The sequence below is a fragment of the Ranitomeya variabilis genome, chromosome 3, assembly GCF_051348905.1.
Source record: "Ranitomeya variabilis isolate aRanVar5 chromosome 3, aRanVar5.hap1, whole genome shotgun sequence".
Lineage (NCBI taxonomy): Eukaryota > Metazoa > Chordata > Amphibia > Anura > Dendrobatidae > Ranitomeya > Ranitomeya variabilis.
Window position 1 is genome coordinate 727,489,552 of NC_135234.1, and position 13,854 is coordinate 727,503,405.

General features: G+C 44.7%; 1 protein-coding gene across 4 annotated transcripts in view; it reads left to right on the plus strand.

Moving 5' to 3' along the window:
• Positions 1-13,854, plus strand: part of TNFRSF19 (TNF receptor superfamily member 19) — an 87,981-nt gene that overhangs the window by 2,907 nt on the left and 71,220 nt on the right. Inside the window, exon 2 of one of the 4 annotated variants that reach the window (XM_077298397.1) lies at positions 60-130. The exons of 2 other annotated variants lie outside the window; for them this stretch is intronic. The gene's annotated coding sequence lies outside the window, so the exon portion shown is untranslated. Of the gene's footprint in view, positions 1-59; positions 131-13,854 lie in introns of those variants that run through there. One more of the 4 variants, XM_077298394.1, reaches the window with a different exon arrangement.

Genomic DNA, 13,854 nt, shown 5'->3' on the forward strand with positions numbered 1-13,854 from the left:
CATTGCAGGCAACGTGCTGACTACCCCCTCATTAGCTCTTTTTCCCCTCTTTCACACAGCAGCTTTTGTGGTCAGTAGTTGGATTCAGTATTTGGAAGCCAAAATCAGGAGTCGACTACACAGAAAAATGGTATCTATCTTTTATCTATCTATCTATCTATCTATCTATCTATCTATCTATCTATCTATCTATCTATCTATCTATCTATCTTTTATCTATCTTATCTATCCTTCTTATCTATCCTATCTATCTACCTATCTGTCTCTATATCGATTATCTATCTATCTAGCTATCTATCATCTATTATCTATCTATTATCTATCTAGAAAATCAGAAAAAAACAGGCAGCACTCCAAAAATCAAAATGAAAAACCGTGGCTTTACTGATCCATTAGCAGCTAATGGATCAGTAAAGCCACGGTTTTTCATTTTGATATTTGGAGTGCTGCCTTTTTTTTCCTGATTTTCTACTTTGGAGGTTTGGACATCACCTTTACAGGTTTTATTGCATCCGTTTTTTTTGGTAGTGCTGACAAATTTTCTTTAATTATCTATCTCTCTATTATCTATCTATCTATCTATCTATCTATCTATCTATCTATCTATCTATCATCTATCTCTCTATCTATCTCTCTATCTATCTATCTATCTATCTATCTATCTATCTATCTATCTATCTATCTATCTGTCTTGAAGCTAATGTACCACCTTGTGACACAGCATTGACATAAGGACGGGTGTGGACATTTGATCGGATTCTACTTTTATTTTGCGTGCTTGTATCCATAGTGCAAAAATTACAGAATTTAGCAGTGATTGATTTTTCTAAGTTCTATCCACCATTGTTATTGCCAGTGCACCATATTTCGCCATTATTTTACAATGTTGTATCATTCATAACTATGCCTATGCTGCGCTACTTTTTTAGTAGACGGCCTCACAGAGCAAACAAACCCGATTATAACTTGTGGTGTCCTTCAGGTGCAGCTTGTGTCTATCATATGACAGATCCAATTTCTGCAGAACCCCAAATATCTCCTATCACAACAGTATCAGTTTAGGGGGAGGGAGAATACTGACAGCATTGTGAGAGCGGAGCTCCAGTTGCAGGAGTGTTAGTAATTATTGCACTCAGCTCTTGATACCATACTGACTACCAGGAGAGAAGACCTGGAAGTGTTTGTAATCACACTCAGCTCTGACTTATCCTACACTATATCTGTAGAGATCAGGGCTGAGAGCTGGGCGTGTTCTTTTTTTCTCCAGCATGACGCCTCCCCCCGTATGATTGGTCAATGTCATGCAGGGGACAAAGTAAACGCCCCTAGAGAGGAATCTCTGGTAGCACCTAGTTGAGCTTATCGTCAGTTATAAACTAAACTTTACAAGTGAATATCTCCTGGAGATGAGAAATTAAAAATTACATTTAGACTTATTTAGCTCTGCAGCCAATATTACTTGATGTGGCCAGTTTAACACTATAACACTGGTGAAAGATCCTATTTATGGCTGCGTTCACATATGGGCACAATTTTACCAAAATGTTGGCATTGTTTCATTATCTTGCCACGATTTTTAAAACTCTCGGCCAAAACTATGTGGTTCTACTATGGAATAAAAGCACCCTGGACGCAACATGTGAACGCAGTCTAAAAATGATGGAATCTGCCACTGTTGCAGATGTTAATGTAGGAGCTAAAGTTTGGTAGATTGTCCAGCCATGGAGGTGAACACATACCTGTCCTCTGAATGTGATCAGATGTCCATACCCTTAAGTCAGTGGTACCTGTGCCGGAGAGGATGCCTGAGCTAGTGGTAGATTTCCATTCATCTTCTGAAGCCCATTCTTGAAAAAGTGGAGGCTTGGCATTTTTCAGGTTCGGACAGTGAGTGTGCCATGGATATTACTTATCATTGGACCCTTTATCTATGACCAAACACTTCAAAGGTTTTATTCTTTTTATACTGCCATTTAGCACATTTATAAAGTAGGCAGTAAAGTATAGATGCTCTTTCACAAAACTTTTTGGCAGGTCATAGAGACATCTCAGACATTTCGATCAGTGGTAGTCATAGTGCTGAGACCCCTACCGACCATAAAAATGAAGGGACTCATTCGACTTAATAGAAAGTCTGAGGCCCCGATTCATCAACATCGGTGATATTCACACTGGTCTTGAGGGGACATGTAGGAATCAAACACTCCTAACTCATTAAGAGGGCCACTCTTACTGAATCAGGAGCGTCTGATGAGTGTGTGCCTCCATGTGTCGCACCACAAATCCTGCTCTTAATCCTAATTTCTGAAATAAGAATATGCCACAGCTCCCCATGACTCAGATGAGCTGTGAGGTCAGCTCTTCACAATTTGGCAGAGCTGGGTGCCAAAAGTCACAAAAAAATGTGCCTAAACCTCAAGTTTTGGCAACATTTTGCGACTTTTCAAAGCTTTTTTTGCGTAAAATCTTTGATGAATCAGGCCCTCAGTTCATCTTGAATTTTGTAATGGAGAATGTCTACAATATCCGAACCCCAACTGATAAAGGTTTCCCACTATGTTAAAATTGATGACCTATTGTTATGATAGGAAATCAGTATAGGTTGGTGGGGGTCATCCTTGCCGATCAGCTGTTTGAAAGGGCATCAGCATTTCCTGCTAGCATCTTATCCACTTTATTGTTTACCAGGCACATCTCTGCAATTTTATTAATTTATTATGTCTTTAAGAATGGTACTAACCTGCACTTCCGAGCACAGTCGCTATTAAAGGAATGGGCCAGCACTCCATTAACAATAAAGTACTTCCTAGAGCTCCGTGGCAGGGGTGATGAGAGTCGGGCGTCCACCTGTTTACATAAGGCCTGTCTTATGGACAGACTGTGAGCCTTGTAGAAAAGGCTCCAGTATGAATGGAAATATATTATTTGACACATTTTATATTGGTACCACAAAAGCTGACCATAAACATGGGTTACCTGTCGGATGAACATTCATTTGGCCTCCAGTTATCTCTCCCGACTCACCCATACACATGGATGTTAGGTTCTTGTGTTTTCTATTGGGCGAGATCCACTGCCAGACATCTCTAGTCTGCAGTCTATATCCTCTGAAAACCAAAAGATTGGGCAGAGTCTTCAAAGAGTTGGGAGGCGTCCAGACACATCAAACGGACTGCTGCTTCTACCAGGATCAGTTTGGTCAGCTTCCATCTATTGCGTATGTGGAAGTCCGTCAAGGTGGTTCGCGGAGTTGTCTACTCTGCTCCTTAAAAGTCAAGGTGGTTTGTGGCGTTGTCTACTCTGCTTTTTAAAAGTCAAGGTGGTTCGCGGAGTTGTCTATTCTGCTCCTTAAAAGTCAAGGTGGTTCGCGGAGTTGTCTACTCTGCTCCTTAAAAGTCAAGGTGGTTCGTGAAGTTGTCTACTCTGCTCCTTAAAAGTCAAGGTGGTTCGTGGAGTTGTCTACTCTGCTCCTTAAAAGTCAAAGTGATTTGCGAAGTTGTCTACTCTGCTCCTTAAAAGTTGAGGTGGTTCATGGAGTTGTCTACTCTATTCCTTAAAAGTCAAGGTGGTTTGCGGAGTTGCCTTCTCTGCCCTTTAAAAGTCAGGGTGGTTTGCAGAGTTATCTACTCTGCTCCTTAAAAGTCAAGGCGGTTCATGTAGTTGTCTACTCTGCTCCTTAAAAGTCAAGGTGGTTCGCAAAGTTGTCTATTATGCTCCTTAAAAGTCAAGGTGGTTCGTGGAGTTGTCTACGCTGCTCCTTAAAAGTCAAGGTGGTTCATGGACTTGTTTGCTCCTTAAAAGTCAAGGTGGTTTGTGCAGTTGTCTACTCTGCTCCTTAAACTAGACAGTTTATATCCAAATGTTTTGCCTATTAATTTCAAAGGGGTAAAAATTAAAATTAGTAGGTAAGATACAAGACAACAGGAAAATGTAATGGTAGTGCAGCAGCTGTTATAGCAGTCAGGTTGCCACTCTTCTTTGCCACTGGACCAGTAAAAAAAAATTAAACTGAAATGTGATTGGCTACTTTTTTTTTTATAGCGCATTTCTGTTGTGTTATTATGTGTGCTTGTCAGTGGCCCTGTGATATACAACCCATGGATGACCAGCAGGGCGTCTTTCCATCTGGATGTGTTGCACTCGGAGGATGTTCTGGTGTTGTACATGTCGCTATGATTCACTGTGCATGTATGGCCTGATGTAATATGACCTGCTTGTTACCTTTATGTTGATTTAGAGGTTTCACCTACTATTGCCCCGAGGTATAAAAGAGCAGTTATGTTTTTGGTATTTTACATCTCTCTTATGTTTTTTACTCTACAGTTACACCCCTTTTAGGCACTTTTTTTTTTTTTGCTCAAAAGCGCATTTAATTACACCAGTGTTTTTACATGTGCTTTTTTTCTGTGTTTTGGTGTGTGTGTGTTTGTTTTTTAATTAACACATTTTAGTCTTTATCGTTTAATCCATAATTCCTCTGGGAATCACATTAGTATGTAAAAAACACAATACACAATAACACACTAGTTTTACAACAGAAGAGAAAAATGGAAGTCCCCCCCCCAGCCCCACAATCAGGATGCTAAGAAGCTGGGGGATGGTGCACTCCTTAAGGCCTCTTTCACACTTGCGTCGTGTGGCGTCCGTCGCAATGCGTCGTTTTGGGAAAAAAACGCATCCTGCAAATGTGCCCGCAGGATGCGTTTTTTTCCCATAGACTTGTATTGCCGACGGATCGCGACGTATGGCCATACGTCGCGTCCGTCGTGCACTGGATGCGTCGTGTTTTGGCGGACCGTCGTCACGAAAAAAACGTTCAATGTAACGTTTTTTCGTACGTTGCATCTGCGATTTCCTACTGCGCATGCGCGGCTGTAACTCCGCCCCCTCCTCCCCGGAACTTAGGCTTCTTTCACACTTGCGTTGGTACGGGGCCGTCGCAAAGCATCGGCGTGACGTACTGACGTACGTTGTGAAAATTTGGCACAACGTGGGCAGCGGATGCAGTTTTTCAACGCATCTGCTGCCCATTCTAAGTCCCGGGGAGGAGGGGCGGAGTTCTGGCCGCGCATGCGTGGTAGGAAATGGGATGCGACGTGCGAAAAAACGTTACATTGAACGTTTTTTCGTGATGACAGTCCGCCAAAACACGACGCATCCAGTGCACGACGGACGCGACGTATGGCCATACGTCGCGATCCGTCGGCAATACAAGTCTATGGGAAAAAACGCATCCTGCGGGCACATTTGCAGGATGCGTTTTTTCCCAAAACGACAAATTGCGACGGATGCCACATGACGCAAGTGTGAAAGAGGCCTTAGAATGGTCAGCGGATGCGTTGAAAAACTGCATCCGCTGCCCACGTTGTGCCGAATTTTCACAATGTACGTCGGTATGTCGCGCCAACGCTTTGCGACGACCCCGTACCGACGCAAGTGTGAAAGAAGCCTAAGGTGAAACATAAGAAATGCAGTCTAGAAAATAGTTTTCTGCAGTCCATCCCCTTGTGTAGATAGAAGATGTGCTGCTGACAAACAGTATGGGGACTGTTCTATGGAGTTATCACATTCCCATACAGTTTGCACTGGTCCATGTAAAAGGGTTTTAAACATGCTGCTATCAGTGCTTGCTATGGACAAAATTTGGCACCCATGGATGTTCCTCTAGAATAGAGTGCTTTATTATGCAACTAATTGCCAGATGACTAGCGGGTCTGTAGCTGGTGACATTGTGCCTAGTTTATAGGAGTTCTCTGGGGTCATATCATATGACGTCTCCATAGGGAAGCCCATCAATTAGTGGGTCTCATCATTTATTTACACAAATCTAATGTTGATGACCTATCCAAAGGATATGTCACCAGTATCTTAGTGGAATACCCCTTTAAGCTTAAAAAAATGTGCAAAGAACTTGTTGTAGACACATCAATAGGAGACGTCAAGTATTGAAGGGAACCAGTCAGTAGAACCATTGTCTGCATGAATCAAAGCGTTCTGCGAGGCTTCAGCCAGGTATGTCTGTTGTAGCAAAGCCAGATAGGACTGAGTCAGATCCTAGCACTGCAGGGTTTAATTAAAGGGAACCTGTCATCCCCAAAATTGAAGGTGAGCTAAGCCCACCGGCATCAGGGGCTTATCTACAGCATTCTGTAATGCTGTAGATAAGCCCACGATGTATCCTGAAAGATGAGAAAAAGAGGTTAGATTATACTCAACCAGGGGCGGTCCCGGTTCTGTTCTGGTCCGATGGGTGTCGCAGTCCGGTCCAGGGCCTTCCATCTTCTTATGATGTCGTCCTCTTTTTGTCTTCAGGCTGCGGCTCAGGCACAGGCACCCTTTATCTGCCCTGTTGATGGCAAAGCAAAGTACTGCAGTGCACAGGCACTGGGCCTCTCTGACCTTTCCCGGGGCCTGCGCATTGCAACCAAAGTACGCGGAGCCGCAGCGTGAAGAAAAGAAGAGAACGTCATCGTAAGCAGATGGGAAGCCCCGGACCGCGCTGCCCATTGGATCTTACCGCAGCGGAACCGCCCCTGGGTGAGTATAATCTAACCTCTTTTTCTCATCTTTCAGGATACATCGGGGGCTTATCTACAGCATTACAGAATGCTGTAGATAAGCCCCTGATCCCGGTGGGCTTAGCTCACCTTCGATTTTGGGGATGACAGGTTCCCTTTAAATGCGCCTGGCTAGCATAGGCATAGACTAAGAAGCAGGAAATGGGTTCACCCTGGGTCAGTCTCCAGGATGTTGAGAAGAGTGGAGTGTGTTGAAGCTGGTGAGTTACCAGCCAAAATGTGAGCTGTAGCCGGGAGAGAGACAAGCAGGGTCTCTCTCTGAATGGAGAATGCATGGGTCAGTGTTATGACCCCAATGGCAGAGGGTCTCAGAAATAATTTCTAAGTCTGCAAACACAAAAAACCAGCTCATAGGGCAGTGGTAACTGGGCTGACCATATATCTAATCCTAGCACCACAAATAACAGCAGCCGGGGAACGTTCCTACGTTGGTTCTAGACGTCTCGCGCCAGCCAGAGAACTAGCTAACCCTAGAAGGGAAAAGAAAGACCTTTCTTGCCTCCAGAGAATAGACCCCAAAAGTTGGATACAGGCCCCCAACAAATAATAACGGTGAGGTAAGAGGAAAAGACAAACATAAGAATGAGCTAGGTATTTAGCAAAGAGAGGCCCACTAGCTAATAGCAGAATATAGAAAGATAACTTATATGGTCAGCAAAAAAACCCTATCAAAAATATCCACACTGGAAATTCAAGAACCCCCAAACCGTCTAACGGCCCGGGGGGAGAACACCAGCCCCCTAGAGCTTCCAGCAAGATCAGGAATCACATTTAGTACAAGCTGGACAAAAATGAGAGCAAGCAAATAACCCAAAAAACAAAGAAGCAGGACTTAGCTTAATTTTGCACAAACCAGGACCAGCAGATAGGAGCAAACAGAATGTGTCTGATTACAACGATGCCAGGCACTGGAATAAGGTTCCAGGAGGTTTATATAGCAACACCCCTGAAGTAACGACCCAGCTGGGTGCAAACTGAGGGAAGAAAATCCCAGAGTCATATCACTAGTAACCACAAGAGGGAGCCAAAAAGTCTAATTCACAACAGTACCCCCCCCTTAAGGAGGGGTCACCGAACCCTCACCAAGACCACCAGGGCGATCAGGATGAGCAGCGTGAAAGGCACGAACTAAATCGGCCGCATGCACATCAGAGGCAACCACCCAGGAATTATCCTCCTGACCATAGCCCTTCCACTTGACCAAATACTGAAGCCTCCGTCTGGAGAGACGAGAATCCAAGATCTTCTCAACCACGTACTCCAACTCGCCCTCAACCAACACCGGAGCAGGAGGCTCAGCAGAAGGAACCACAGGCACAACATAGCGTCGCAACAAAGACCTATGGAACACGTTGTGAATGGCAAACGAAACCGGAAGATCCAAGCGAAAGGACACTGGATTAAGGATTTCCAATATCTTGTAAGGACCGATGAAGCGAGGCTTAAATTTAGGAGAGGAGACCTTCATAGGAACAAATCGAGAAGACAGCCACACCAAATCACCAACACGAAGTCGGGGACCCACACCGCGGCGGCGGTTGGCAAAACGCTGAGCCTTCTCCTGTGACAATTTTAAGTTGTCCACCACATGATTCCAGATCTGCTGCAACCTATCCACCACAGAATCCACCCCAGGACAGTCAGAAGGCTCCACATGTCCCGAGGAAAAACGAGGATGGAAACCAGAGTTGCAGAAAAATGGCGAAACCAAAGTAGCGGAACTAGCCCGATTATTAAGGGCAAACTCAGCCAATGGCAAGAAGGTCACCCAATCATCCTGATCTGCCGAAACAAAACACCTCAAGTAAGCCTCCAGAGTCTGATTAGTTCGCTCAGTTTGTCCATTAGTCTGAGGATGAAAGGCAGACGAGAACGACAAATCAATGCCCATCCTAGCACAAAAGGATCGCCAGAACCTGGAAACAAACTGGGATCCTCTGTCAGACACAATATTCTCAGGAATGCCGTGTAAACGAACCACATTCTGAAGGAACACAGGAACCAGATCGGAAGAGGAAGGCAGCTTAGGCAAAGGCACCAAATGGACCATTTTCGACAAGCGTTCACATACCACCCAGATGACAGACATACCCTGAGACACCGGGAGATCAGAAATGAAATCCATGGAAATGTGTGTCCAAGGCCTCTTCGGGACAGGCAAGGGCAAGAGCAAGCCGCTGGCACGAGAACAGCAAGGCTTAGCTCGAGCACAAGTCCCACAGGACTGCACAAATGACCGCACATCCCGTGACAAGGAAGGCCACCAAAAGGACCTAGCCACCAGATCTCTGGTGCCAAAAATTCCCAGATGACCTGCCAACACCGAGGAATGAACCTCGGAAATGACTCTGCTGGTCCACTTATCAGGAACAAACAGTCTGTCAGGTGGACAAGAGTCAGGTCTACCAGCCTGAAATCTCTGCAACACACGTCGCAAATCAGAAGAAATGGCTGACAAGATAACTCCCTCTTTAAGAATACCAACAGGTTCTGTGACTCCAGGAGAGTCAGGCACAAAGCTCCTTGAAAGAGCATCAGCCTTCACATTCTTTGAACCTGGTAAATACGAGACCACAAAGTCAAAACGGGAGAAAAACAATGACCAGCGGGCCTGTCTAGGATTCAGGCGTTTAGCAGACTCGAGGTACATCAGATTTTTGTGATCAGTCAAGACCACCACACGATGCTTAGCACCCTTGAGCCAATGACGCCACTCCTCAAATGCCCACTTCATGGCCAGTAACTCCCGATTGCCAACATCATAATTCCGCTCAGCATGCGAAAACTTCTTAGAGAAGAAAGCACATGGTCTCATTACCGAGCAACCAGGGCCTCTCTGTGACAAAACAGCCCCTGCCCCAATCTCAGAAGCATCCACTTCGACCTGAAAAGGAAGTGAGACATCAGGCTGGCACAAAACAGGTGCCGAAGTAAACCGGCGCTTCAACTCCTGGAACGCCTCCACGGCTGCAGGAGCCCAGTTAGCAACATCAGAACCTTTCTTGGTCATATCCGTCAAAGGTTTAACAACGCTAGAAAAATTAGCGATAAAACGACGGTAGAAGTTAGCAAAACCCAAGAACTTCTGAAGACTCTTAACTGACGTGGGTTGAGTCCACTCATGAATAGCTCGGACCTTGACTGGGTACATCTCCACAGCAGAAGGGGAAAAAATAAACCCCAAAAAGGGAACCTTCTGTACTCCAAAGAGACACTTTGAGCCTTTAACAAACAAAGCATTCTCACGCAAAACCTGAAACACCATCCTGACCTGCTCCACATGTGAGTCCCAATCTTCAGAGAAAACCAGAATATCATCCAGATAAACAATCATAAATTTATCCAGATACTTCCGGAAAATATCATGCATTAAGGACTGAAACACTGAGGGAGCATTAGAGAGCCCAAAAGGCATCACCAAGTACTCAAAATGACCTTCGGGCGTATTAAATGCAGTCTTCCATTCATCTCCTTGCTTAATGCGCACAAGGTTGTACGCACCACGAAGATCTATCTTGGTGAACCACTTGGCACCTTTAATCCGGGCAAACTAGTCCGACAACAGAGGCAAAGGATACTGAAATTTTACAGTGATTTTATTCAGTAGCCGATAGTCAATACAAGGTCTCAAAGATCCGTCCTTCTTGGCCACAAAAAAGAATCCCGCACCAAGAGGGGAAGAGGATGGACGGATATGCCCCTTCTCCAGAGACTCCTTGATATACGAACGCATTGCGGCATGCTCAGGTACAGACAGATTAAATAATCTTCCCTTAGGAAATTTACTACCTGGGATCAAATCTATGGCGCAGTCACAGTCCCTATGAGGAGGCAGAGCACTGGATCTGGACTCGCTGAATACATCCTGATAATCAGACAAATACTCAGGAAGTTCCGAAGGAGTAGAGGAAGCAATAGACACCGGCGGGGAATCGGCATGAATTCGCTGACAGCCCCAACTTGACACAGACATTGCCTTCCAATCCAAGACTGGATTGTGGGTCTGTAACCATGGCAGACCCAAAACGACCAAATCATGCATTTTATGCAGAACAAGAAAACGAATCACCTCCTGATGTTCAGGAGTCATGCACATGGTCACCTGCGTCCAAAACTGCGGTTTATTTTCCGCCAATGGCGTAGCATCAATACCTCTAAGAGGAATAGGATTTACTAACGGTTCAAGAACAAAACCACAGCGCTTGGCAAATGACAGATCCATAAGACTCAGGGCAGCACCTGAATCCACAAACGCCATAACAGGGTAAGAAGACAAAGAGCAAATTAAAGTCACAGACAAAATAAATTTAGGTTGCAAATTACCAATGGCGACAGGACTAACAACCCTTGTTAGGCGTTTAGAGCATGCTGATATAACATGTGTAGAATCACCACAGTAAAAACACAACCCATTCTGACGTCTATGATTTTTCCGCTCATTTCTAGTCTGAATTCTATCACATTGCATTAAATCAGGTGTTTGTTCAGACAACACCACCAGAGGATTAGCGGTTTTGCGCTCCCGCAAACGCCGATCAATTTGAATAGCCAGCGCCATAGAATCATTCAGACTTGTAGGAATGGGGAAACTCACCATCACATTCTTAATGGCTTCAGAAAGGCCATTTCTGAAATTTGCGGCCAGAGCACACTCATTCCACTGAGTAAGCACGGACCATTTCCGAAATTTTTGGCAATACACTTCAGCTTCATCCTGACCCTGAGAAATAGCCAGCAAGGCTTTTTCTGCCTGAATTTCAAGATTGGGTTCCTCGTAAAGCAATCCGAGCGCCAGAAAAAACGCATCAATATTTGCCAATGCCGGATCTCCTGGCGCTAGCGAGAAAGCCCAATCCTGAGGGTCGCCCCGTAAAAAAGAAATAACAATTTTAACTTGCTGAGCTGAATCTCCAGATGAACGGGGTCTCAGAGAAAGAAACAATTTACAATTATTCTTGAAATTCCTAAACCTAAATCGGTCTCCAGAAAACAATTCCGGAATAGGTATTTTAGGTTCAGACATAGGACTACTGGTAACAAAATCTTGTATGCCCTGCACACGAACTGCCAGCTGGTCTACACTTGTAATCAAGGTCTGGACATTCATGTCTGCAGCAAGCACAAGCCACTCAAAGGTAAAGGGGAGGAAGAGAGGAAAGAAAAAAAAAAAAAAACTCAGAATTTCCTTTCTTATTATCCCACTTCTGCAATGCATTAAACATTCAATGTTGGCCTGGCATACTGTTATGACCCCAATGGCAGAGGGTCTCAGAAATAATTTCTAAGTCTGCAAACACAAAAAACCAGCTCATAGGGCAGTGGTAACTGGGCTGACCATATATCTAATCCTAGCACCACAAATAACAGCAGCCGGGGAACGTTCCTACGTTGGTTCTAGACGTCTCGCGCCAGCCGGAGAACTAGCTAACCCTAGAAGGGAAAAGAAAGACCTTTCTTGCCTCCAGAGAATAGACCCCAAAAGTTGGATACAAGCCCCCAACAAATAATAACGGTGAGGTAAGAGGAAAAGACAAACATAAGAATGAGCTAGGTATTTAGCAAAGAGAGGCCCACTAGCTAATAGCAGAATATAGAAAGATAACTTATATGGTCAGCAAAAACCCTATCAAAAATATCCACACTGGAAATTCAAGAACCCCCGAACCGTCTAACGGCCCGGGGGAGAACACCAGCCCCCTAGAGCTTTCAGCAAGATCAGGAATCACATTTAGTACAAGCTGGACAAAAATGAGAGCAAGCAAATAACCCAAAAAACAAAGAAGCAGGACTTAGCTTAATTTTGCACGAACCAGGACCAGCAGATAGGAGCAAACAGAATGTGTCTGATTACAACGATGCCAGGCACTGGACTAAGGTTCCAGGAGGTTTATATAGCAACACCCCTGAAGTAACGACCCAGCTGGGTGCAAACCGAGGGAAGAAATTCCCAGAGTCATATCACTAGTAACCACAAGAGGGAGCCAAAAAGTCTAATTCACAACAGGTCAGCTTGGAAAGCTGAGCAGTCTGTGTGTTGGAGCTGCAGAGTAAAGTATGGAAGGTGCAGCCTGTTCAGAGTGAACTGTGCATGGAGGTGGACACTTCTGTTGGGCGTGGGAAGCTGCTGGAGCTCAGAGTGAAGGAACTACTGAGACCTCTTCTGTCTATAAAATTTACTCCAGGAGAGAAAGGACTGTAATCTGTTCGGGTGAGCCTGCACTGACATATGTGCCTGCCGAATGAACTGGTTTTTTTTTTGTGATACCTTTGTGCACAGAAGAGGCTATTTTTGCTTTTGAATTTCTTGGTGTTTTATGAAAGTAACAAAACTGCACCTGTTTGGACCAAACTGTATTGCTTGTGTGAACGCTACCTAATGCCTACCAGAGAGAGTGAATCCCTACACTGCACATCTGAAACGCGTCGCCATTTTGAAACGCCATCTGAGGACTATAATAAGAGACCTGACTAGTCCATCACGACCCCGTGCCAACTTCTCCCTTCATACATACATGGGAGATACTTGTCAATCACCTGGAGTGATGCGGGGAGAATCCGGTGGGCAGTGCCAATCTAGTCTTGTCTCTCCCTGCAGTCCGTGGACAGATTTTCAGACTATGTTTTCTCTGAAACAACCAGGCTCTGATTCATGCTGGCCATGTCTTCGACATCATGAATCTAGTGATAGCTTCCCTTTAAAGAGAGGGGCTAGAACAAGGGTCTGCACTTCTCCCAAAAACTGCAGCCCTCTTGTCCAAAAGTTGTGTCTGGTAATTTGGCTGTTTTACTCCAGTGAATATGATTGAGCAGAGAGGCCAGATGTCGCCCCTGGACAAGAGCGGTGATGTTTTAGAGGGGGGATGGGGGTTTAATGCTGATCCTTTTCTTTTACTAATCCTGTGGACTCCTTTTAATTCCTTAAATACTGTGCAAATCAAAAACCATTAATAATGACCGATATTAGTTACCGATGCTCGAGATCACCCGTTATCATGGCGCATTCCTTGGCATATGAACTGTTTTCTAAAAGTATCCCTTACAGATTAGATGTGATCGGGTTCTTGGTTAGCCAGGAGGAATGATCAGAGGTTTCCTTTTCATTGTAAGATGAATGGATTTTTAAGACTCCTTAAAAGAAGCCAGTCACTTTATCCTTGTACGTCTCTCATGCCAAAAACCTATGGTAAGCTGCCGGAGACGTGAACTCATTGTCCCCGCTTTGGCATGGACACTGTAAATAGATACAGAATGGTAATTCTTCTTGCAATTAGATATG